The sequence below is a fragment of the Balaenoptera borealis genome (genome assembly GCF_965194805.1).
Source record: "Balaenoptera borealis genome assembly, chromosome: 13".
Lineage (NCBI taxonomy): Eukaryota > Metazoa > Chordata > Mammalia > Artiodactyla > Balaenopteridae > Balaenoptera > Balaenoptera borealis.
This window is the reverse complement of record NC_138870.1, coordinates 34423040-34448130: the sequence shown is the minus strand read 5'-3', so window position 1 is coordinate 34448130 and position 25091 is coordinate 34423040. Positions and strand designations below refer to the sequence as shown.

Genomic DNA, 25091 nt, shown 5'->3' with positions numbered 1-25091 from the left:
CTGAAGCCTGCGTGTCACAACTACTGAAGCCTGCGTGCCTAGAGCCCGTGCTCAGCAACGAGAGAAGCCACCGCAATGAGAAACCCGTGCACCGCAACGAAGAGTAGCCCCTGCTCGCCTCAACTAGAGAAAGCCCGCATGCAGCAACAAAGACCCAATGCAGCCAAAACTAAATAAAATAAAATAAAAAATAAATAAATTTATTAAAAAATTAATAAACCGTACACTAGTATGCAAACCTGTAAACTAGCATGCAAATTTCTCATGCAATTGAAAGAGGAAAGTATCCACACCAAACAAAATACCCTATACTTTACAGTCAAAGAAAAACCTGTGTGAAATCTCTTGCATTCCTATATACTAATGATGAAAAATCTGAAAGTGAAATAAAGAAAACACTCCCATTTACCATTGCAACAAAAAGAATAAAATATCTAGGAATAAACCTACCTAAGGAGACAAAAGACCTGTATGCAGAAAATTATAGGACACTGATGAAAGAAATTAAAGATGATACAAATAGATGGAGAGATATACCATGTTCTTGGATTGGAAGAATCAACATTGTGAAAATGACTCTACTACCCAAAGCAATCTACAGATTCAATGCAATCCCTCTCAAACTACCACTGGCATTTTTCACAGAACTAGAACAAAAAATTTCACAATTTGTATGGAGACACAAAAGACCCCGAATAGCCAAAGCAATCTTGAGAACGAAAAATGGAGCTGGGGGAATCAGGCTCCCTGACTTCAGACTATATTACAAAGCTACAGTAATCAAGACAGTTTGGTACTGGCACAAAAACAGAAATATAGATCAATGGAACAGGATAGAAAGCCCAGAGATAAACCCACGCACATATGGTCACCTTATCTTTGATAAAGGAGGCAAGCATATACAGTGGAGAAAAGACAGCCTCTTCAATAAGTGGTGCTGGGAAAACTGGACAGGTACATGTAAAAGTATGAAATTAGAACACTCCCTGACACCATACACAAAAATAAACTCAAAATGGATTCAAGACCTAAGTGTAAGGCCAGACACTATCAAACTCTTAGAGGAAAACATAGGCAGAACACTCTATGACATAAATCACAGCAAGATCCTTTTTGACCCAGCTCCCAGAGAAATGGAAATAAGAACACAAATAAACAAATGGGACCTAATGAAACTTAAAAGCTTTTGCACAGCAAAGGAAACCATAAACAAGATCAAAAGACAACCCTCAGAATGGGAGAAAATATTTGCAAATGAAGCAACTGACAAAGGATTAATCTCCAAGGTTTACAAGCAGCTCATGCAGCTCAATATCAAAAAAACAAACAACCCAATCCAAAAATGGGCAGAAGACCTAAATAGACATTTCTCCAAAGAAGATATACAGATGGCCAACAGACACATGAAAGAATGCTCAACATCATTAATCATTAGAGAAATGCAAATCAAAACTACCATGAGGTATCATCTCACACTGGTCAGAATGGCCATCATCAAAAAATCTAGAAACAATAAATGCTGGAGAGGGTGTGGAGAAAAGGGAACACTCTTGCACTGTTGGTGGGAATGTAAATTGATACAGCCACTATGGAGAACAGTATGGAGGTTCCTTAAAAAACTAAAAATAGAACTACCATATGACCCAGCAATCCCACTACTGGGCATATACCCTGAGAAAACCATAATTCAAAAAGAGTCATGTACCAAAATGTTCATTGCAGCTCTATTTACAATAGCCAGGACATGGAAGCAACCTAAGTGTCCATCATCGGATGAATGGATAAAGAAGATGTGGCACATATATACAATGGAATATTACTCAGCCATAAAAAGAAATGAAATGGAGGTATTTGTAATGAGGTGGATGGAGTTAGAGTCTGTCATACAGAGTGAAGTAAGTCAGAAAGAGAAAAACAAATACCGTATGCTAACACATATATATGGAATCTAAGAAAAAAAAAAAAAGGTCATGAAGAACCTAGTGGCAAGATGGGAATAAAGACACAGACCTACTAAAGAATGGACTTGAGGATATGGGGAGGGGGAGAGTTGAGATGTGACAGGGTGAGAGAGTGGCATGGACATATATACACTACCAAATGTAAAATAGATAGCTAGTGGGAAGCAGCCACATAGCACAGGGAGATCAGCTCGGTGCTTTGTGACCGCCTGGGGGGGGTGGGATGGGGAGGGTGGGAGGGAGGGAGATGCGGGAGGGAGGAGATATGGGGATATATGTATATGTATAGCTGATTCACTTTGTTATAAAGCAGAAACTAACACACCATTGTGAAGCAATTATACTTCAATAAAGATGTTTAAAAAAAAAAAAAAGAAAAACCTTTGTAAGATGCTTGAAAGTCTTTAACATATAAATATATGTGTTTGCACACATTATATATCTACATATATGTAGATATAAGTTACATACATATTTAGGTATATAAATAATTCTTTGGAAAAATCGACGGGTTCTTTTTGTTGTTGTTTTAATTTTCTGACCCTGAAGTTAGGTAGAAGACCTCGTGTAACATAAGGGAGATAACCATCAATGGACATGAGATATTTCAGATGTCGTTTTTTGCACACTTTCCCTGTCTTTGATGGTCTATCATATGCATAAGAGTAATTTTTAAGCAAGCCTCTTTGAAGTAGTCTACTAATGTGACAATTATGCCTTTAGTCTATTCAGTTTATGAAAAATGTATAAAAAGCAAGTCAGTTATTCATTAATTTTTTAACCAAATAAGCTTATAACTCACTATGCTGTCTTAGGACAATTTCTATAGAATTCTTTGTAGTCACCTTATAATAGTGGCTTTCGACTTTGGCTGTACCTTAGTATCACTTGTGGTGTTTTTAAAAGTAAATATGCCTATGACTTACCCCCAGTATGCTGGAACTGAATCTCTGAGACTGGGGCCCAGACTTCTGCATAAGATTCCGCTATAAGGTTCCCCAGATGATAGCTAATGAACCATGAAAGATGGAGGCCTGTATCTAAACATTGCCTAAAAGGTATTTTAAATGTATTATTTAGCAGCTATATGAAATATACAGCACCATTAGAATAACTTTATTATTTACAGACATTTCTTGCTTTAAGCAAAATACATCACATTTCTAATACAAATTTATACAATCCTCTAAATATTTATTATAATGTTATGATATGGTTAGCTCTATACTAGGTATTGTATGGTAATATAAAGAAGTATGACATAGTTTTTATGTTTATTGAGTTAATCATCTCAGTAGGAAACAGACATACACCATATTAAGTATTAACCAAATATAGTAATTGTCATATTGAATGATGCTTACAATAAATGCCAAAAGGCATTAGACCTAGAAAGTACCAGTGTGCAAGCATGTGTTGATTATTCCCCATGGAAATCTTTATCAAATATTCCTTTAGAGAGAAAAATCCACTGCTGCTTCTTAGAAATGATTTTTTTTTTAATTGTCACACAAAACTTCTGGGAGAAACCTATCACACAAAGCAAGATACCTTATCAACTATATTTTAACTGTTAGTCTTAAGTTGCAATAGGTCCTAGCTTGATAAAGGTTTGGTTTATTAACCCCAAATGAGAATTGCCTATAACAGATTGCCTTTTTGAAGACAGAACTAAAAAGGTATTAGGAACATGTGTGTGTGTGTGTGTGTGTGTGTGTGTGTGTGTGTGTGTGTGTGTGTGTGTGTATTTATTTATTTATTTTAGATATGAATGTAGTAATTTGAATATGGAAGTGTCCCATTTCTAACCTAAAGTAGATATTTAATAGATTTCTAGTCTTCCAATTTCATTTCCAAACTCTTCTCCACCAAAATACAGTTAACCAGTCCTTCCTTCAAAGAATTAAAAAAATACTTTAGAGATTTGGTGATTGAAAATGCCTTTGAAGAAAGTAGCAGGAACATTATTCTGTATAAGAAATGTAGCTCAGAGATATTGACAGATTTGCGATGTCACCTAGTTATCAGTAAAATATAAATAACCACTAAAGAGGGATAGAAAGGTCTTGGGTAGTATCATTAAGGGACCACCGTTTAGTTCAATGTTCTAAACTTTTTTAGAAAAATCAATCCCAGAGCCTCCATTATTAAATTAAATAATTTAAATAAATTACATAATTAAAGGCATAGTTATTTGAGAAATATTAAGTAACGAAACCCAGAAGAAAAAAATCTCTACTGAGTGGCTATTTGTAAAAGACAGAATTATAACCTCACTTTGATATGTGCTCACAATCTGTAAATTAGCACGAAAATCCCTCAAACAACTAGAAGATAAAAATATCTACACAAAATACGCTAACCCATGGATTTGTGCTTTAGAGTGAGAGAAAAACATAAGAAACATATAACATAGAAATATAACTCAACAAAAAATTAAGAAAATCCATAAATAAGAACATGCAGTTTCCACATATGGGTGACCTACAGCAGCTGGGGCAGGACAGCCTTCCTGTGAGGGAGATTAACAAGTCAGTCAACCTCTCCCAGCTTGAGTTTCCTCATCCACACAATGGAGAAAAGTGAGTGGGTGTGAGGATGGAGTGTATGGGGACTGCCCGGGATACTACCTGGCACATTTTAAAACCTCAATAAAAGAATAATAATAATAATGATGTTTTTAATGAGAAGAATAATTAGGAAAATTATTGGTTACACACTGGAATATAGTATTTAATCAGAAGACTCTCTTCCTATGCCACGGAATTGTATATGAGTTCTAGCAATCCTAAATATAATTCTTCTATTCAGCATATATAACTGGATGGAAGTGGCAGCTGGTAACAAATAGCTGGAATAAAAACAGTATGCAAACGGCTATAATTCAGAGGCTGTACTTTTTGCCTCTTTGTGCTATTTCCCAGACTCTTCATGTTTTCAATATCAAATCCTACTGATGGAGTTCCTCTGAGCTTACCATGACTCCATCTGATGCATTACCACAAGTCAGCAAATTCACATTGTTCAGAACAGAACTTTTTCAGATCTGGATCCCTGGTGTTTCACATCTTCCCTTCCTCCTGATTGCCCCCAAGGCCTGGGTCAGGGTAAAGGTATCATCCTTTATCTTGGTGGGAGCAAAAGACATCAAAACTTTCCTCTTGGGTTTCATGCAGCCTGTAGCTTACCAGGAACTAGAGAGGGTATTCCTCCCTTAAAGGGTGGCTAGGTGGAATGCAGATTGTTAGACAACTGAGGAAAATCCCAAGAGCAACTCAGAAACTGATCCTGTGTCTAATGGCTGGGTCCTGAAACATTTCTATGGTTGCATGGCTATTGCTACTAACCAAACAGCCAGCCAAGGCTAAAACGGCCACCAAAGAGTGGACTCTACATATTGCCTTACAGAATTTAGAAAGTTCCCAGCATTGTTGCCGGCCTCAGCGTCATCCTTAAACACCACATGCAGCATGTGCTTAGGATTAAAGCCTATGAATGTGCAGAAATTACTCATCAACATATAATCAATTTACAAGGAGAACACTATTCACATATTGTCAAACCTTGAGGACAGGGTCCATGTCCATTTCGCTCACCTTTGTATTCCTAGATTCTAGAAAAGTTTGAGATCAAGTAGATGCTAACTTGTCAAGATAATGAGTGAATGAATATAATACCATTCTGGTTAGGAGAACAGAGAATGGGCTTTAGAATAAGACACATGTAGATTTAAGTTCATAGATTCAACCTCTTATGGCTTCGGTTTCCTCTTATGTATGATGTGTACAGTAATATAAACTAGCTTGTTGGGTTGTTGGGATGAATAAAGTTGTTTGTTCACAGTAAGTGAACTAGAGCACACAGTAAGTGCTCTAAACACCTTGATATTAGTCTAGAGGGTGTGAGTGTGTGTGTGTTTGTGTGGGGGGGGTGTATGTATGAGAGGGAGAAGGTGGGGAGAGAAAAGTTAATGTAAATCTTTCTAGATTTGGAGTCAGAATAAATGAAATTACCTTTTAGGGTTCTGTTTTTCATCTGCATAAAATGTAAAAACCCTTTAAACAAACATTTTCCAAAGAATCCTGAACAGAAAACTGCTTGAGAGTTTAGCTCTCACCCTGATTCCCTAAGGTAACCTGTGGATTTGCCGAATGGTAACGTAAGTATTTGAGCTGAATCTTAAAATCACTCAACAACATTATTTCCTAACAAAAGAATAATGAGATATTACTTTGGAACATTTTCCTGAATAGACTCCCACTTGTTACTCATTCTTCTCTTTAGTTGTTCAAGGATAGAATTGACTACGTGAAGGTGTTAGAGACAACTCTCTACCAGATGAAGTCAGTTCTAAAAGGTCATAGTAAAATTAGTAAAGGCAGATGGAAAATGTGCGGATAACAGCTGGTAGCTCCCAAAGTGTGCACACTGGTACAATTGTGATAGAAGACATCGCTCTTTCATCTCTTTTCTTTCTCTACATGCATCCTTTAATTCCCAGGGACACAGTTATCTTGGCGGTTGAAATTCAATCATATACATTACAGACTGATGGTTGGGAAGACATCATTAGGTTCTTAGCCAATATAGAATTCTACTTGTCGATATAGGTTATCAGTGAGTAAGCATGAATAGAATCCTGGCTTATTAAAAATAGCTTTTGGGACTTGGACATAGATTCTAAAAGCTATCACTGCCCAACATTGTTATTAGCCTACAAAATTTTTTATCATTTCCTCCTACCAATGTTAGAGAATAGAAAATACAAATTATATCTTAAAAAATAGAGAAAAGTTTTATGTCCTCTTGTTTTAATCAGTTTTCTGCCATTCAACTGTCATAAATTCAAATTTCTAAACATAATTTTAAAAATATTCCTATGACGCTTCAATTGGATTGAGTTTAATTTATCCAGCATTCAGTGTTTCAAAGATATCTAAAATATAAATTCTAAGCATGTTTAATATATGTTTATTCTTCCATCTTCTTCTTACATACATAGTTGAATCCATAGCTGTATCAGAGATATTGGCCAGAGCAACTCAAAGAGAGTAGTTATTTTAGTGAACTCAATTCTCAGAATAGAAACAAAAGAGATATTTGAATTTTCACATGTAATTTTCCCCCTCACATTTATATTTTTGAAAGTCTATGGAGGCAAGAATTCAGTTGTAAAGACATCGTGGGATGACTGTCGTACTGAGTAAGGGGCTGCATGTAATGCAAATTCATTTGTTAAGCACCAAATAACCACTCTCTCCTGGTTAGTGTTTTTCTCCCCTCTTGGATAACTATGAATTAAGCAAAAGTTTAACTCCCTGAACAAGCTCCAGAAAACTTGGAGGCACTAATATTTTTTGATCACCTTCTTCCATTTCCATTTTTCATTTTGAAGGACCCAGCTGTCTGCTTACAAGACTACAAAGATTTTCTTTAATACTGTATCAATGTTCTTGGTTTACCATTGACAGATTTGAAAAGGTTGTTGAAAACTGAATGCATATATGCAAATGTTTTGTTATTAAATGGAAACATTCCAAGAACTCAAATGATCCATGTGAAATTTTAATTATAACTTAACAGCTGCTTGAACTAATTGAAGGATATCAGAAAGGTGATTTCCTTCTCATTGTAATTAAAGAGTTAAGCCTAATTTGCTGTTGTCAGGACAAGACTAAATACCAATCTGGTCTGCCTAATTATATTAAAAGGTAAACAGATAACTGCTAGAAAAGGGTAGGGCCCACGTTAGACAAAGACAACAGGTTCTCGATGTGCCATCGCCACCCATTCCTATTGGAATATGAGCAATGACCTTTAAGCAAAGTAGCAACTGTTCTCAACTTCTGCTCTGAAGGCTGCAGTTTCATCTTGCAGCATGTCTGTTCATTCCCTCTTGTAGCCAATTTTATTTTCTTTCAATTTCTCAATCTTTTCCCCAAGGGTCCTCTGTGACCTCATCACTTATGAGAGAAGAAAACTGAGGCAGAGAAAAGGCAAGAAAATCTTCAGAGCAAACAACTGGTAGAAAACAAGACTCTTGACTAAATAGTATAGTGCTTTTTCCCACCACTCTCTGTGCTTTGCACCTACTAACATGGAATTTATCTAGTTTTCAATTTACTATATTACAGTAATGGGGGAATACATCTTGAAGTCTTTCTAATGGTATGCTGTCACTTGCCCTTTGTTCTGGAAGAGCCAGAAAGTTGTGTTTTTGAATTTTTTTTTAACCAGAGTGCTGTGGAAGAGTATCCTTTATGAGCATTATCATCCTTTAATATCCTAACTGAAAGGGGTTAACGCTCCTATTCATTAGTGCAAGGATTTTAGATGCAAAATAAACAAATCACTTTAAGTCTGATATTTCATACTCTTTATAAAACCCTGTCTCACTTTCTGAGTAGGCTTCTAGATATGAAAACAGGTGGAATTCGGCTGCCAAGGGTTCTGGCAATCCTGATGCTTCTTGGATGATTCTTCTTGTTCTTTTTTTATGAATTCATTTTCTTTCTATCAGCCCATAACGTAAGGATAGCCAGTATTTGTTTCTGTCTTTTTTTTTTTTTTCACTGTCTAAAAAAGAGACTCCTATGTAAACTCATTTGGAGTAGTGTAGGGGACTGCAGGGGGAGGGGCTTGTTTACTCATCTTTGGATCTCTCTCAATGGACAGGTGTCTCCTGCCCCCAGATTCAAATACATACTGCAAGTGAGGCAAAGCCGAATACAGAGAACCACTGTCAGAATGAACCACTGTCCCTGTGTGTGGTCCATGTGTTAGCCCTCAGGCATGTCAGAGTAGCTTATACAGAAGCCCAATGCTCTATAATTCTTTATCAGAGCAATAATCTCTTTACTTAGAACAGTAACACACACATTATTATATTATTAAACTTTTGACTCACTTTTCTAATCTATGCCCAGTCCCATATTGTTATTGCCTAATTATATATTTGTTGCATCTACTCAAATTCAACCTGTTTAACTTCTTCCCCTGAAAACCAGCTCCCTTGTTAATATGACCCATCTCTCCTATATTACTTTTCCAGCTATAGTCTCTCTCTCTCAAATTATTCGACCTACGTAACACTGACAGTAATCTTCATAAAGCATCATTTACTAGGTAATTCCATCCTACTACTCAAAACCATTTAACACTGGGAATTTCCTATAAAGTTTAAATTCTTTAGGCTGACATTAAGAGCTCTCATAATTTTACCCTAAATTCTTCCACTTGGCATAATTCTTAGTTTTAAGCATCACAAAAACTACTCTAACTACTTAAAGTAGAAAGGCATTTGTTAGAAGACTCATTGGGTTGCTCACGTAATAGTTGAGTAGGCCTAAGAACCTGGCTCAAAAAACGGAAATAAAGAAGAGAGGCCAGGCAGCCCAAACCAGCTCCAAATCATGCCACCAAACTATTCTGGCAAGGACACTGCTGCTTCCACCATTGACCACTGGATGCCATAGCTTGCCACTCCTGTCACCAACGCTGCTGACGTCAACACTGGGTACACTGCCATTGCTGCCACAGAAAATGTATGTGGCCGCTTCTACTACCAGAATGGATACCTCATTACAAAGTTGCCCCGTTTCTGATCCCAAGTCCCAGACAAGCCTTCTGCTTGGACAAACCTATGTCTGTGCCCAATCTTTTGGTGTAAGGGTAAGGAGCAAGTATCTGGACTTTCCATTTATAGAGTGAGAAGTAAGTCTGCTTGCTACCAATGCTCATATGGGGGGAATTCCCCAACCAGGAACTCAGATGGCAAGGAGAACAGAAAATAAACAGTTAAAGAGAGAGAGGACAAGAGAGCTTTTTGGCTAACTAATGTCCTAACCAAACCATTAACCCACTAATCTATGGTATATTCAGTCCTATTCCTCCTCACCTTCACAAATCATTGAATTAATTATGATTCTGCATATTAAAACATCTAGTATCTCACCAAAAAATAGTAGTTCCTAATTCATGAATAAGTACTACTTCTATTCCAGCCAAAATGCCTTTTTCTCTATCTTCACATCTACCCAACCTGAGGATTTACTTGAATTCCATCTTGTCCAAGGAGTTATCTCTGAACACTCAACTCAGTGTTAGCTGCTTTTTCTAAATTCCTACTGCATTTAATCTGTATCATTCATTTTGGTGTTTATCATTCATACTGTCAAACCGTTAACTATCTGTTCATGTGTGTAGTTTTATATCCACAGATTGCAACCTTCATGACAATAAGACCATGTGTTATAATACTTTGCAGCAACTCTGGAACACATCATCATATTTTGGGGAGAGAAGCACATAATAAATGCTTACTGATTGCCTGTTCTGCGGCTGAAGTAGGTTTTCAATTAAAATTTTAATCACCCACCTCCACATACTTCCATTCTATAAAACAAAAAGTGTAGGAAAAAAAATGGGTTAATAAGTTAACTGTTTTTCTGTTAATCGAGGCATTATCATAATAAGCCTCTAGAATAATTTATTTTGTTCTCATATAATTTTTTTTTACTTTAAACCATGTAACAAAAGTTCTGTAAGACATAAAGGGAAAGAACTGAGAAAAATAAGTTTATCCAGGGCAGAAATGCCATGTTATTTAAATGTTAGCTCTTGCCCCAGAATTTTTTTTTTTTTTTAAATTTTATTATTTATTTTTAATTTATTTATGGCTGTGTTGGGTCTTCGTTTTTGTGCGAGGGCTTTCTCTAGTTGCGGCAAGTGGGGGCCACTCTTCATCGCGGTGCGCGGGGCTCTCACTGTCGTGGCCTCTCTTGTTGCGGAGCACAGGCTCCAGACGCGCAGGCTCAGCAATTGTGGCTCACGGGCCTAGTCGCTCCGCGGCATGTGGGATCTTCCCAGACCAGGGCTCGAACCCGTGTCCCCTGCATTGGCAGGCAGATTCTTAACCACTGCGCCACCAGGGAAGCCCTGCCATGTTATTTAAATAAAAAGAACTCAAGGTCTCTTATCCCAAATAGAATAGGAGCTACCAGTCACCCAAATAAATCACCCATCACTCCCTTGCCACTGGCTCTTACCGTTAGCTTCTGACATGCTTAAGTCTGTCCCGTATAAATCAACAGGCGCACTTTCTTGACTGTCCTTTTGCAGGATGACGCTCTCCCTCATCCTCTTTCCTTTCATAGCCGCACTTCTTAGACGTGGAGCCCGTGCTCATTGTCTTTGTATCCCCAAAACTGTGCAAGTTAGCAACACTACTCCAGTTAATCTAACACTGACTTCACCATGTAGCTTTCATTTGTGAACCTCAGTGCACCTTTCTCAGAATTTCCCTTAACATGACCATTAGGTGTAACCAGATCCAATGGCCACTCCCACTGTTTTGAAAAAAGTCTCCTCCTTAGCTTTCATACTGTTTCTTTCCCAGCTCTCTTTCTTCATCTCTCTTCCTTGAAAAAGTTTTAAGAGACCTCCCCTACTTCAATCCACCTGTTTAATAGTGGATGTTCTCCATCTTGTCCATGAGGTCCCCCCAAATTGTTCATCTTATAAGCGTATCAAATAAACACACTGTAGACCTTAAACTTTCAAAATGCTCTATGCCAATTATATCTCAGTAAAGCTGGAACAATGGAATACAAATATTGGATGTTTCCCAAATTATTGTCCTTCACCTTTTCCCCTCATACTTTCCCATCTATTTATATGTCCCAATCCCCCACTCATTTCCAGCTAGTTTACCTACAAGGCTTACTGCTACCTAACATAGAGCACTCCTCACCTGTTCTGTTTTGTTAAAATGAAATTGATAACAACCCTTCTCTGGAATTTCTGATACAATGCCATGTCTTACAGTGACTGTCACCTATAGTGTAATGACTCAGGTCTACATCTCTAGCCCAGATTTCTCTGTGGAGCCCAAATCATATATTCAGCTGATTCCTGGTTAAAAACTTAATGCCCGTTGACAACCAGAATCTTGTCCAAGACCCAAAACTCCAGAAGAAATGCACCTATTTCACCTCCTTTAGATTGGACTTTTGTCAAATATTGAATCCTTCCCAGAATCAGAATAAAGCTTTGACACTGCCCAAATTATGGTTGTGATATATATAGATCCCTCCCAGGTATGGTGCAGATGAAGGGACGAAGGTGGCACCACTGTTTCCACCCTGACGAGAAGTTAGCCTGCTCTGGGTCAGACAAACTCAGACCCAGTTTGGGGCTGGCTTCAGTTCTTCTGCTCCCACATTCATAACGTAGATATAATAACAACATATCTAACCTGACTGGGGGAATAGATTCCAAAAATGTATACAAAGTTCTAAGCTATTAACACTACATTTTAAAAAGTTATTACTGTTTCCTATATGCTTTCCAGAAAACCATGTTTTATCTGAATCTCCTTTGGGGGGCTACTTATTAAGTAAAAAAAAAAACAGGTAGTTATGCTCAAATTAAACTAAAATGTATTTGTTCTAGAATCCTATTATTTTTGTCATTGGGTAGCATTTTTCCAATTAAATTTATCAAATTTGTAAGTTTATATAAATAATGTTATTTTGAACCCTTGAGAGTATCTTTATTTAATCTATTTTGAGCACTTTAAGGGCTTCTTATCTATCTAGTTTTCCAATCAAGATAAATTGTGAACAAGTTTTACTCTCTGTGTCATCTTGTCTAGGCACCAAAGTCACAGCAATTGCAGGTTTGTTGAAACTAAACCTTGGAATTGCTTCAGTTGCCCATACTATTAGGGACTAAGAATAATTATATCAGTAAGGTTTGGAGCATACCTGGTGATCTAAGCATACAGCAGGGTGCTTTCCATGGGTTTCCCCTCTCATCACACAGACTGCTAAAAAGACATGCAATCAAAGGTCAAGAGCTAATAAAATTAATCATTTTAATGCTTCATCAAGGATGTTCTTAAGTGAAACTGGCATTTTATTTATTTACTGACTTAGTTTTAGCTTTCACTACAAGTCTGTAGCAATAGGAACACACTGACTATTAGCACAGTTTGGTGCCACTGCCTTGATTCCTGTTAACGCACAGCAGTTTCATCCACCATTGCTTCTGCATAATCAGCACGGTGTCAATACAATGAAAAAGGCAAATAATGTCTGAATATTATTAGAGAAATTGTCTTGACCTAGCAGGTGACCTAGAAGGATCTCAGGGACCCTCACTGCTCTGCCAATGCTTTTAGAATTACTGCTCTATGGCACAGAGCAGGTAAGGTCTCAGGAGAGTCCACTCTGGAAACCTCATGCCAGTGAGACTAATCAGTGATGTCCTTGATCTTTATTAAATCAGGAAAAATCTGCCAAAATTTTACCTTAATTTTTATTTCAAAATTTAAGTCAAACATGAATAATATCACTTCCCACAACCACAGATGATCTTCCTTGAATTCCCACCATATGGACTCAATTCCTTTCATGTAGTCCTTGTCATATTTTACCCTAAATTTAGTTATTTGTGTTAGGTCTGTTACTCTTTGTTAGGCAGAATACCTTCAGTACAGACTTATGAGATTCTAGGAAATAATTCTGACTATATGCCTTGAATACATAACATAAGCTCACATATATTTGTTTTTTGAATTGACTTATGTAATTGGCAAAGCCAAAAAGAATTAGGGAATTCCTTGGTGGTCCAGTGGTTAAGATTCTGTGCTCTCACAGCTGAGAGCCTGGGTTCAATCCCTAGTGGGGGAACTAAAATCCCACAAGCCGCGCTGCACTGCCAAAAGAAAAAAAAAATAGCCAAAAGCCAAAAAGAATTAGGCCTACACCACAAGGTGTCCTTTAAAGAGTGTTTCAAATAAAATTTAGCAATATATTTAAGAGCTAAAACTACTTAGAATAAAACAGGAGTATATCTTTGTGACCTTGAGTTAGGTAATAGTTTCTTAGAAATAACATTTAAAGCATAAACAGCAAAAGATAAAAGATAATATAATTGGGCTACTCAAAATTTAAAACTTTTGTGCTGCGAACAATGCCATCAAGAAAATGAAAGACAATCCATAGAATGAAACAAAATATTTGCAAAGTATATATCTGATAAGATACTTATATCCAAAATATATAAAGAAGTTTTACATCTCAACAATAAAAAGAAAACTAACCTAATTTAAAAATATGCCAAGGATTTGAAGAGACATTTCTCCAAAGAAGATATGCATATGGCAAATAGGCACATAAAAAATGCTCAATATCATTAATCATTGGGGAAATACATATCAAAACTACAATGAGACACAAGTTCATACTCACGAGGATGGCTATAATCAGAAAGACACACAAAAACAAGTATTGGTAGGATATAGAGAAATTGAAATTCTCCTACACTGCTGGTGTGAATGTAAAATGGTGCAGCTACTACGGAAAACAGGTTAGCATTTGCTCAAAAGGTTAGATATAGAGATACCATATGATCTAGAAATTCTACTCCTAGGTATATACCAAAGAAAAATGAAATCAAATGTCCATATAAAACCTTGTACATATATATTCACTGTAGCATAATTCATAATAGCCAAAATGTAGGAACAACCCAAATGTTCATCAACCGATAAGTGAATAAACAACATGTGATATACCCATACAATGGAATACTATTTGGCAATTTAAAAAATAAAGTACTAATATGTGCAAGAAAATGGATAAAATTTAAAAGTATTATGCTAAGTGAAGGAAACCGCACACCAACGACCACATACTGTATGAGTTTTGTAATTCCATTGATATGAAATGTGCAGAATAAGCAAATCTATAGAGACAGAATGTAGGTTAGTAGGAGGATGTTGGAGGGAAGTGGGGAATGACTGCTAACAGTGTGGGGTTTCCTTTAGGAAAACAAAAGTGTTCTATAATTAGATTGCAGAGATTATTGTGCAATCCTTTACATATACCAAAAACCATTGAATTGTATACTTAAAAAAATTATTCAGGCAGGACCCACCAAGCTTTTGGTTAGTGAACTATAATCAATGTTTATCAAATAAATATAACAATATTTACATATCGGTATTTACTGTATTAGAAACTAAAATTTAGAACATTAAGAAGCTGCATAAACAAATCCTCAGAGATAGCTAAACTGTTGAACTGAAAATAAAATAAATTTTAATTCATTTTCATTCATAAATCAAATATAGTCTGTAGACCACTTTTTCAGGAGACAGGTTCAGGATCTATTTTAACCAGGTAACATTGGCTAAGTTAACTTCTCTGTGCTTGATTCATCATCTGAACAAATGGAAATTTGCCATATTCAAGATTTAATGTGAAAACAGTAAGCTTTAGCACAAAATATTTTCTTCTAGTAATACACATGTAATGATATATTTTTAGAACTCTAAACATTTGATAATCAATGGCATACCTTTTCACAACAAAACACATATATATAACACATAATCCAATGGGAAACTATTGATCATGCCCAGAAATCTACTTTTCAGTTTTAGTATCTGGACTGCTTTTTAAAACAATTCCAGGAAGAATTCCAATACAAACATTTTGGGCAAAAGGAAGGGAGGTATACGCCTTCCCATACTGTGTTTCATGGTTAAAGAAACTGTCTATAACTTTTTTTTTTGACCCCTCTCTCCCTATCCTGACAAAAGTAAATTTAAAGCAATTGAGAAGATAAATGGTTCCTCACATAAAATGGGGGAAGGAAAACTAATTTGGGAATATGACAGCAAAACACTCATTTGTCATGACTACATTGAGGTATCTTGGAAAATGACTAGAACCTTGCTGTACATTGTGTGACTGGAAGGACCAACGTCCTTTGTCAAACTCCACCTCCTGCTGCCTCGGTTCATTTCCACTGAAGGTTACTAACAATATAAACTCTCCATGGCAGTCAAGTCAGGTGCCCAGCAGCAAGGCAGGGGAGATGGGTAGGGAACTGAGAGAAGGAGGAGGAAGACACACCGACAAGGAGGGGGACTGTGGGTCATGAATTTGTAAGAACTAATTTGTCTAATATTCAGTAACAAAAGGACCTCGTCTGCACTATGCATTAATGCAGCATCAATCACTGGGTAACTGCTCCACACACATAATGAGAATATTCTCTGGCCAGCCCCGTGGTCTGTACAGACAGCTGGGGAGATAATAACCCAAATGGAATTTTTATTTTAATGCAACTCCCATCCTTTAAACACAAAAATGAAACAGATTAAAGTTGGTAAAAATGTAACAGCCTTTCATAAAAGCTTAGTGTGATAACGTATTTATTCCAGCAGTGATGCCTGAAGAGCCTGAAATGTCTCCACTTGATTGTTTGGATTCTCCAGTTTAATGGCCCTTTTCTTTTTAATTCATTATGAGTTGCTTTAGTCTTTCCAGTCATTGTGTCTAATAACATTGGCTCATCTGATTACATTTCATTTTTTTTCCCTTCTTTTTTAAGGATGCTTGAAAACTGCACTTCATTTAGATTAACTTTATTTTCAAATCAAAATTATACCCATATTGATACTTACATGAAATATTTAAAATATATATTTACTGCCATGTTACATACACAATAGTTGAAAAATAGATTAATTACTACAAAAATTCACAGAAAACAGATCAGCTTCATTGCAACAGAAATTTAGGTCATCTGTTAGAGAAAAAAATTCTCCCATCTCCTATTTATTTTTCCACTCTAAAAAACAAAATCTAGGCAAAAAAGTAGAGATTTTTTCACTTGTTAGACTGCAGCAACTTCTCTCCTAAGGACACTTTACAAATAAATTTGAAAATAGACATGAATAAACAGAAAAATAGCTTTTGACATTTAATGATTTTCTAAGAAATAGTCAGCAACTAAGAAATCTACCTGAATTTTTCTAAATGTAGTTCATGAGGCACAATGAAATCAGTATATTAGGGCGTTCAATATGTTGTCACTAGAGAAATAATGAACTCTCCATTGCAGAAATATTTCTAAAGGATAATTTAAAAAGGGACCGAGAGGAAATATGAAAAATAGTAAGCCTAACAATGACAAACAGAAGGAAAAAAATTTAATGAGGTCAAGTTGAAAACATAATTTAAGATAAAAAGCCTCATTGAACTCTTCCTGCTGTTCTATTATAACAGAATAATATAATCAGCTTCCTTGATCTGTGGTATAGGCTCCAACTCATGGAAGCTGCTTTAGCATGAAGCAATCACATATAAAATGACTGTGTTAATAATGAGTAGACATATACTATCTTATAATATTTGTGTATTTTAGGATTGAATAATTAAATTTTACAATAATATTTTAAAATGTATTTTTAGATCTATATACCATAAGGCTCCCAGAAATCCTTGATATCTTTACATGACTTGATACAAATATTTTAACTAACTTCTTTATTAAACCTGAACAAATCTTTATTAATCAAAGCACTATGAAATGATTGATTAATAAGAGTAATTGATAACTAGTCTAATAATTGGTTTATGTTTTCACCATGAGTTTCTAATTTTGCTTTAGTTTCAGCATTAAAAAATACCTTGCTCCTTGAAATAAAAATAAAAATCCCCTCCACACACTGATTCTAAGGCAAGTTTTTCCCCTAAAAAATCACTAACATGCATGTACTTGTGTATTTCCACAAACAAAGAAGGATAATAGTTAAATTTAATTTTCTGTAGCCCATATTAAAAACAGTGTGTTTTCTCACTTTAAAATATAAAATTACACTATAATGTGAACAGGCTTTTCCAACTCTGTACCTCATCATCTCTTTTGAGAATCACTGCTTTAAAGAGAGGCCTAATTTGGTCAGACTTCTCCAGAAAACAGTTGGGAATTGGATCAGAAGTCTTTGATCCCAGCCTCCAATATGGCCCCCAATGATCCCTGCCTCCTGGTATGTGAGCTCCTATGTAATCTCTTCCCGCACTGTACCAGGGTTGTCTGTGTTAACCATAGAATATGGCAGAAGTGATGATATATGCTTTCTGAGATGGGTTTATGAAAACACTGTAGCTCTTATTTGTCTAATCAATCACTGTCTCTCTTGGATCATTTACTCTGGGAGGAGCCAGTTTCCATGTGATGAGCAGCCCTATGGAGAGGACCCTGTGGCAAGGAACTGAGCCCTCCAACCAACAGCCAGGAAGGAACTGAAGCCTCCTGCCAAAAGCCGTAGGAGTGAGGTAGAAAGCAGATTCTCTAGCCCCAGTCAAGCTTTTAGATGACTGCAGCCTTGGCCTACACCTTGACTGCAACCTCATGGGAGACAATGAACCAGAACTACCCAGCTAAACTGCTCTCAGATTCCTGACCCTAAGGAACTGTGTGAGATGAATAAGTCTTTGTTGTTTTAAGTTTGTTATGCAGTGATTGATAACTAACACAGTTCCTGCTAGCATTCTGCAACCAAAAAGAATAGGTATAGTGCTAAAGAGAGTGATACATTTCCATTGCCAATAGATATGTTATCTGTCTAGTGCACTACAATTTGTCCAACCTGGTTAATAGACCCAGGGTATGGATAATTCCCTCCTTTTCCCAATGCAGGACTATGCCTGCGTAAGTTATACAACTAAAACCAAAAGAAAACAAAACAAAAATGACTGATCTATTGTGACCCATGGCATTTTTGCTGCATACACTACAAAGAATCCTTTGAATAATATTCAAAATGGAAAACTAATGCTACAAGAGTTTCACATTAACATTTTCATTCTGTTAAAATAAGTTCAAAATGCTAACCTACATACATTGCTTGTGGACCTCATAATTTTGAGATTTATGAGAACCAGAATAGTTGGCACTAGATAAACACTAGATGAATAAATGAATGAACTAATTTACTGTACTCCTAGGTTATATTTTATTATTGAAGTGGAATGTGGAAACAAATGATCAGAACAAACATCAATCAGTCCTGTCTAAATAACAAAATTATATGCTGTAGCCACATATCTAGATATGGTATATGTCTAAGAGAACAAGGTTATAGAAAATCTTTCCTCCAGTTATTTTCTTATTGTGAATAGTCATCCACGTCATATTTGTAAGAAAGCAAATTCATTAGGAAGAGAATGAATCCTGAGGCCGCAACTAAGTCATCTATGTTGGTAGCCCAGCATCCATTATAGTCTTGGTATTGTCTATTCCAGGAGAGGACAGGGTCAAAGATTATTTAACTCTATTGGATTCCAAGGAATGACTTCATTTTCATCCTGGCAGGTGACCAAGGAAGCTGAATCCTGGGATCAAGGTCATCTGAGAGGTTTTCACATAAACAAAGACATGGCTCAGACAAAGAAGAGCAGAAACTGTAAAAACTGACACAAGATGATAATTATTGTAATATGATAAACTGGACAGGCTATGAAAATCCTCTGAGCTTCCTCTGAAGAACTCACCTACATATAAAATCAAAATCCAGGGGCAAGGCTCCGTTGTTCCTGCAGCCTGCCCACCCTTGGAGTTCTGAATGCTACATGCCATCCCTAAATTCGCAAGTCACTGTACAGAACTAGGACATGGCCAGGTTGGAGATCCCATACTTCTTAGCCTTAGGTAGTCCAGTCACCTTACCCATTTTTGGTAATATTGCCCTTCTTCTTTGAGGGACGCAGCTCTGACCTGGACCGCCTCGACTTTGGGTACTGGTTAAGAAACTGAAAACACTTGGCAGGGATAGAGAAGCAGAGTAGAGATCACATTTCTCCAGTACAGAAGTGAGTACAAATTTACAAATTCTCAAATTCTCTCAGAGTCAGATTCACATATATAAGAGAGATGATGCTCTGGACACATCAGTCACATGACTATCAAGTTCAAATTCTTCTTCTGGCTGCCACTTCCCTGTACATAGCCCTGTTTCCTGGGAAGTAGTACCAGCCTGGTCTTTACGTGGAGTTGGCCACTGATTGGACCAGGTGGGGAGTGCTGTGGTATTTGACTCAAGGGTAACCAATCCCTGAGCTGGCCAGTAAGTTATAATGGTCACTGCAAGAGCAGTATAAGGGCACTACTGCACTTCAGGCAGAATAACACCTTTTTTTTTCATTTTTGATTTTACAAGTGCTGACACACTTGTAAGAGCATTATTCTCCTTTCCCAAAGCTTCTATTTTTCAACTCTTTCTTCCCTTCTCTGTATCTCACATGCCAAAATGAACCAGCCTTTAGTTGACACACTATTCTAGGGGATAATGTGTAGAATCAGGCATATTATTGGCCACATTTGTTGAATAGTAAGAGCAATAGATTTTGTCTTTCATAAGCACACAATAAATATTTCTGAATGAGAACTGTTAAATGAGGAGAAATATCTCCTTAATTTGCATGCAGATATTTAAATCTTTGAAAGAGCTATGATTCTTTCTAAAAGAATACTTTTTTAAATGCCTTATCCTATAAGTAGTTTTGTGTATGCTATTTCCAAAAAGAACTCTTATTCCAGTTAACATTTTAATAAACCATGCAAGGTCTTTTTTTTAGTTAAAATTCTCTGGGTAAATGAACATAAGCATAAAACTATAATAATATGACTAGAAATTAGATATCCAGGTAAAGCTACCACATTAGTTTGGTTAGGATATCAAGAGTCATGTTCATAGTCATGCTCTCCAATAAAATTCATATGTCTACATCTTGGGCACATTAACTTCATGTATCTTCCTGAATATGGTGGCTATTTTCCCACCATTGAGCAAAGAAATATCCATAAAGTAATATTAGCCTCTTCATTCTCAGTGTAGTAATCCAGTGAAAAAACTAATATCCTGGGCAAACATTATAAATATGTTTTATTGTATACTACGGAGTGTTTGCATATCTTAAAATCTTCAATACCTTCTTTCAACAGCAAAACAAATCAGGTCAGACATCATTAATTAGCTTTTCAAAAACTCCATAATTAACCTAGCTAAGAGTTACTGCTCCTTTTATCAGATTATTTTAATATATTATAAGGAGTACAACATTTGTGATATATAACATAACATGGTAGCAAATGGGCATAGTGATTATTTTATGGTTCTGTTTTGAACACCTTCTTTGTCAATATACAAAGCTGCTTTAGATGTGTAAATGAATCCTCTGCTGTCACCATTCAGAGTATTGTATAAACAGTAGACTTTCACACAAAATACCTTTATGTTTAATACCTTCATATTTTCATTTTTACTTAACCAATTTTTTTTTCAAGAATGCTCTATCAAGATCATTAGTGCTCATTTTATTTTAAAACGTTAGGATAAGAATTCCAAAGCACATCAAAGTCACAGTGCTGTTTTTCCAAGGAAAGACTGTTACGCAGACACAGGGTTGAAAGAGTCACATATATGGACTTTTAAATATGTGGTAGTTTGAGAAAAATTTATTAAAATGGCGGTTTCTATTAGGGATGCTGACCAATTTAACTGATCTAGAACACAAGGTTACAGTTTCAGTGACAAGTAAATTAAAGGAAAATCAGATGTTCTATAATCAGTGATTTATCTTTTCGCTTCTTCTTTAACCAAGGAATTAAATACAACCCCCGTTAGTCTAGTTATCTATGATGTGCAAGGCAGACAGGATCCATTGTGTACCCACTGTGAGTGACAGCATGAATGACAGCCTTTGCCAGTCAAAGCTGTGATAAGGACTGGGTTCTGAGAGAAGCTCCTATTTGAGAGCCATCTGCATTGTCCCAGCCATCACTTCTGGCAGGAAGGCTGATTCGGAGATAAGAAGGTGATGGTACTGAGCTTATTTCAGAGAAGGATCTCAGCAAACTAATCAGTGCCATCTGCATTTAGAACAACACTCATCAATTTGGCTTCTTTCTTCCTTTTCTTTCTTTCTTTTTTTAACTTTTCACTGAATACTTCCAAAGCTTCATTACATTTTGTGTGCTACCAAAGACAGACTCTCAGTATTAAAGAGCAAAGAAAACCAAACCAAACAAAAACATGGAAAAGATCTGAGAATAATGAAAACGCAGCAGCAAGAAGGCCTGTGAAAGATACTATTCTGATGGACTCAGATTGGTGAGATGCTAGCAAAGGCTGCGTTACAGGCTCCCAGAGACTCAAATGCTAATTAAGAGGCAAAGGTTTACTGAAGGATTCCAGAGAAAGGATGGCCTCTGCCCAAGAGGTGTGCATAAGTGAAAACAATAACAAAAATACTATCAATAGAAGGGTAGACATGAAGCTAAGTAATAGAGGTCCCTGTCAGCAACTTGAAAGCCCAATGGAATTAGAAAGAGGGAAATTTCACTTTGGACTAGTGTTGTAGAATGCTTAATTGTCCAAATTGTCAGTCAGTTTGCACCTCACACAAAAATAACTAGATATGAGAAGTGTATCCAGCTTGAGCCAACAAAGATTGTTGGGGTACCGTGATAGTCAGATCAAAGCAAAGTAAAATATTATAAACTACACAAATCATGATATGCTTTCATTCACATAGCTCTTCTCAAATATAAACTATTTAATAGGACTTGGAAACAATTAATGTTCAATAGCCAGTGAGAACTGGAGAGATTTTCTGGTGGAATGCTATAGGAATAAAAGATAACAAGATAGTCCACAATTATTTTTTCTTTTATCAAATTGCAAGCCATACTGGGGATTTGCCATGGAGGACAGAGTAAAAGCAGAATGAGAGTGAAGAAAGTCTGAATCGACTGAAGACAGGACAGGAGGCAGAGTGGAAGACTGGAAAACAGGATCCAGCATGCAAGCAACAAGCAATGGTCTGAGAACCAAGTGACAGAAACTGCTGTCAGACCACTGAGGGGCAGAGCTCTCCCTAGTCATGGACCAAGCAGTCTGCTCCAACAACTGGCGAAGCAGAAGTTCAGATGGAGTCCCACCCAGGTTCAAGGTTGGGTGGCGGTAGATGAGGGGGTGTGAGACGCAGTTGTTCTGGAGCATGTGGCTGCCGAGAAAGAAAGGGTTACAGGGAGGCCTGGACTGAAGCAAGGGTCTGAGACGTAGGCTTTCCTATCTCAGAGCTTTACCTTACTGATACCAAATGGTCCCAGAGCAACCTGAAACCCAATGAACACATTCTCCTTCAGAAATGTTAATTCTCTCCCTTCCCAATTAAGGACTAAGGCAGCCATGTAGTGCTTTAGAGGCACTAGCTTTGAAGTCAGGCTGCCAGTATTTGAACCCTGGTTGTCTCACTTACTAGCTGTCTGTCTTTGGCAAAGTTACTTAAATTTTTGTTGCCTCAGTTTACTAAAATGGAGATATTATTAACAGTCCTTACTTCTCAAAGGGTTATGTAATGATTAAATGAGTGAATCCCCATAAAGCATTTTGAACAGGAACTTGACTCACAGTAAGTTCTCGATAGCTATTTTCATTGTTGTTATTTTTGTTGTTGTTGTTATTTCATGTACTTCAGGTCAATGAGGTAGAGAAATTTTCCTTCTTAGCCCTACCTACCCCAATACCCTACTTCCAGACCATTTCTTCATCCGCCTCTTGCAAAACTTGCTATTCTGCCCTCATCACCTCTTTGGAGCCATTGTTACCCATTTCTTGGTCATTTCCCTTAATTCACGAATTTAGCTCTGGGCCTTGTCTTCCTTGTCATACAAACTTTATCCAGTCTTGATAACTTGATCAGCAATCAGGCTTATCCATCCAATTTAATAGACTCTCAAGTTCTTGGCCTCCTTATCTCAGATGATCTTGTCCTTCACAGTACCTCAGTGTACTTTCTCTGGATCATACCCGAGATTTCATCATCAACAGAATCTGCACCGTCTCCAAATCTGAAATGCAAACATTCCACTGTGGAATCACAGCCTCCTATACTTTTCTCTTCCTTATTCAAATAGTACTCTCTTTACAATGTTATGGTCCCCAGGGTACTGGACCCACCAAGTTTTCATCTTCTCTCAACTTCCCCCTGGCTTCATTCTCCAACTTACAAGCCAAAGTTTATTATTATAATCATACTTTCAACTACATGGTTTCTCTCCTCCTTCATTGTACTCTTTGCAAAACTCAAATTCCAGATGAACACAACCATCTGCTTTCTTAATATTCCTTCCTGAGTAGTTGAATGTAGCTGGAGAAAATTATATAACCAGGCATACTGTTTTTACTTTAACTTCATGGCCTCACATCTCAAATGGACTCAGTACTACTCAGCAATTCTTCGATGTTTATCAATTCAGCTCACTTTCTAATACCTGAGATGACTATTTTATATATTATCCTCTCTCCTTTCCAAACTCACTCTTAATCACTCATAGCTAATGGCCCCACCTCATATTTTACTGTGAAAATAATAATTACCAGAGCAGAGTTCCTTATAAACACATCTGCAAACTCACTGATAAAAGACATTTTCACATATTGAGGTATGGGGAAGTCATTCTGACTTATACATGAGTTAACTTGAATTTTATGTTAACTAGAACAGCCTGTTTGTGGCCTATCAAACATACATTGTACATCTGCTTTAGTTATTAAAGAAAAGGGAACATTGACCAAAAGTAAAGAATGTCTATGTTAAAAATAAAGATTAAATGCCTGCCTTCCTGGGATGCCAATGCTGGTACTCCTTCGATGATAAGATTCCCTTACTAGGTGCCAAGGCCATACTGATTAGCTATGTATGTGCTGGTATGTTTGTTTGTTTTTTTGAAACCTTGAAGAAATGTGTCCCTGACTTGTTTAATGTTCTTTCTTCTGACAAGATATAAACCTGTGCTGAAAACCATGCTTCTTCAGAGCAGTTCCTCAGGGTAATCTGTGAAGCTGTCTTCTGGGCTACAGTCCTCTGTTTGGCTCAAATAAAACTTTTTCCTACTCTTATTATAGGTTGTGTACTGATTATTTTTGTTGATATCACTTACATACCCATATACCTTCTCTTTTTCCCATCTTTTATATCTAAGAAATATAAACGCCAATCCTTTCATAAATGCTCGGATTCCATTTTGGCTTCTCTTTCAAGCTTTTTACTCCCACTTCTAACTTAGATCCAATAGTTTTCACGCTTCAAGTCCACAGACATTTGGGGGTATAATTACTTCTGGGTTTATGTGGTCGTTGATATATTTGTATTGAGGCATGTTCATCTGTAAACAGATATATAATCCTAACTAAAGTATATGAAATAATTAAGAATATTTAACATTTCTAAAACTATGAGACAGGTCTTCACGAAGCAAAATAAA

General features: G+C 36.7%; 1 protein-coding gene and 1 long non-coding RNA gene across 2 annotated transcripts in view; both read right to left on the bottom strand.

The window, feature by feature from the left end:
* LOC309608881 overlaps positions 1-22504 on the bottom strand; it is a 28751-nt gene extending 6247 nt beyond the window's left edge. Inside the window, exon 1 of the long non-coding RNA XR_014233144.1 lies at positions 2-22504. This is a non-coding gene — a long non-coding RNA (uncharacterized lncRNA). The remainder of the gene's footprint in view (position 1) is intronic.
* The window catches only part of PDZRN4 (PDZ domain containing ring finger 4), a 389260-nt gene that overhangs the window by 226306 nt on the left and 137863 nt on the right, over positions 1-25091 (bottom strand). The gene's annotated exons all lie outside the window — the stretch shown is intronic.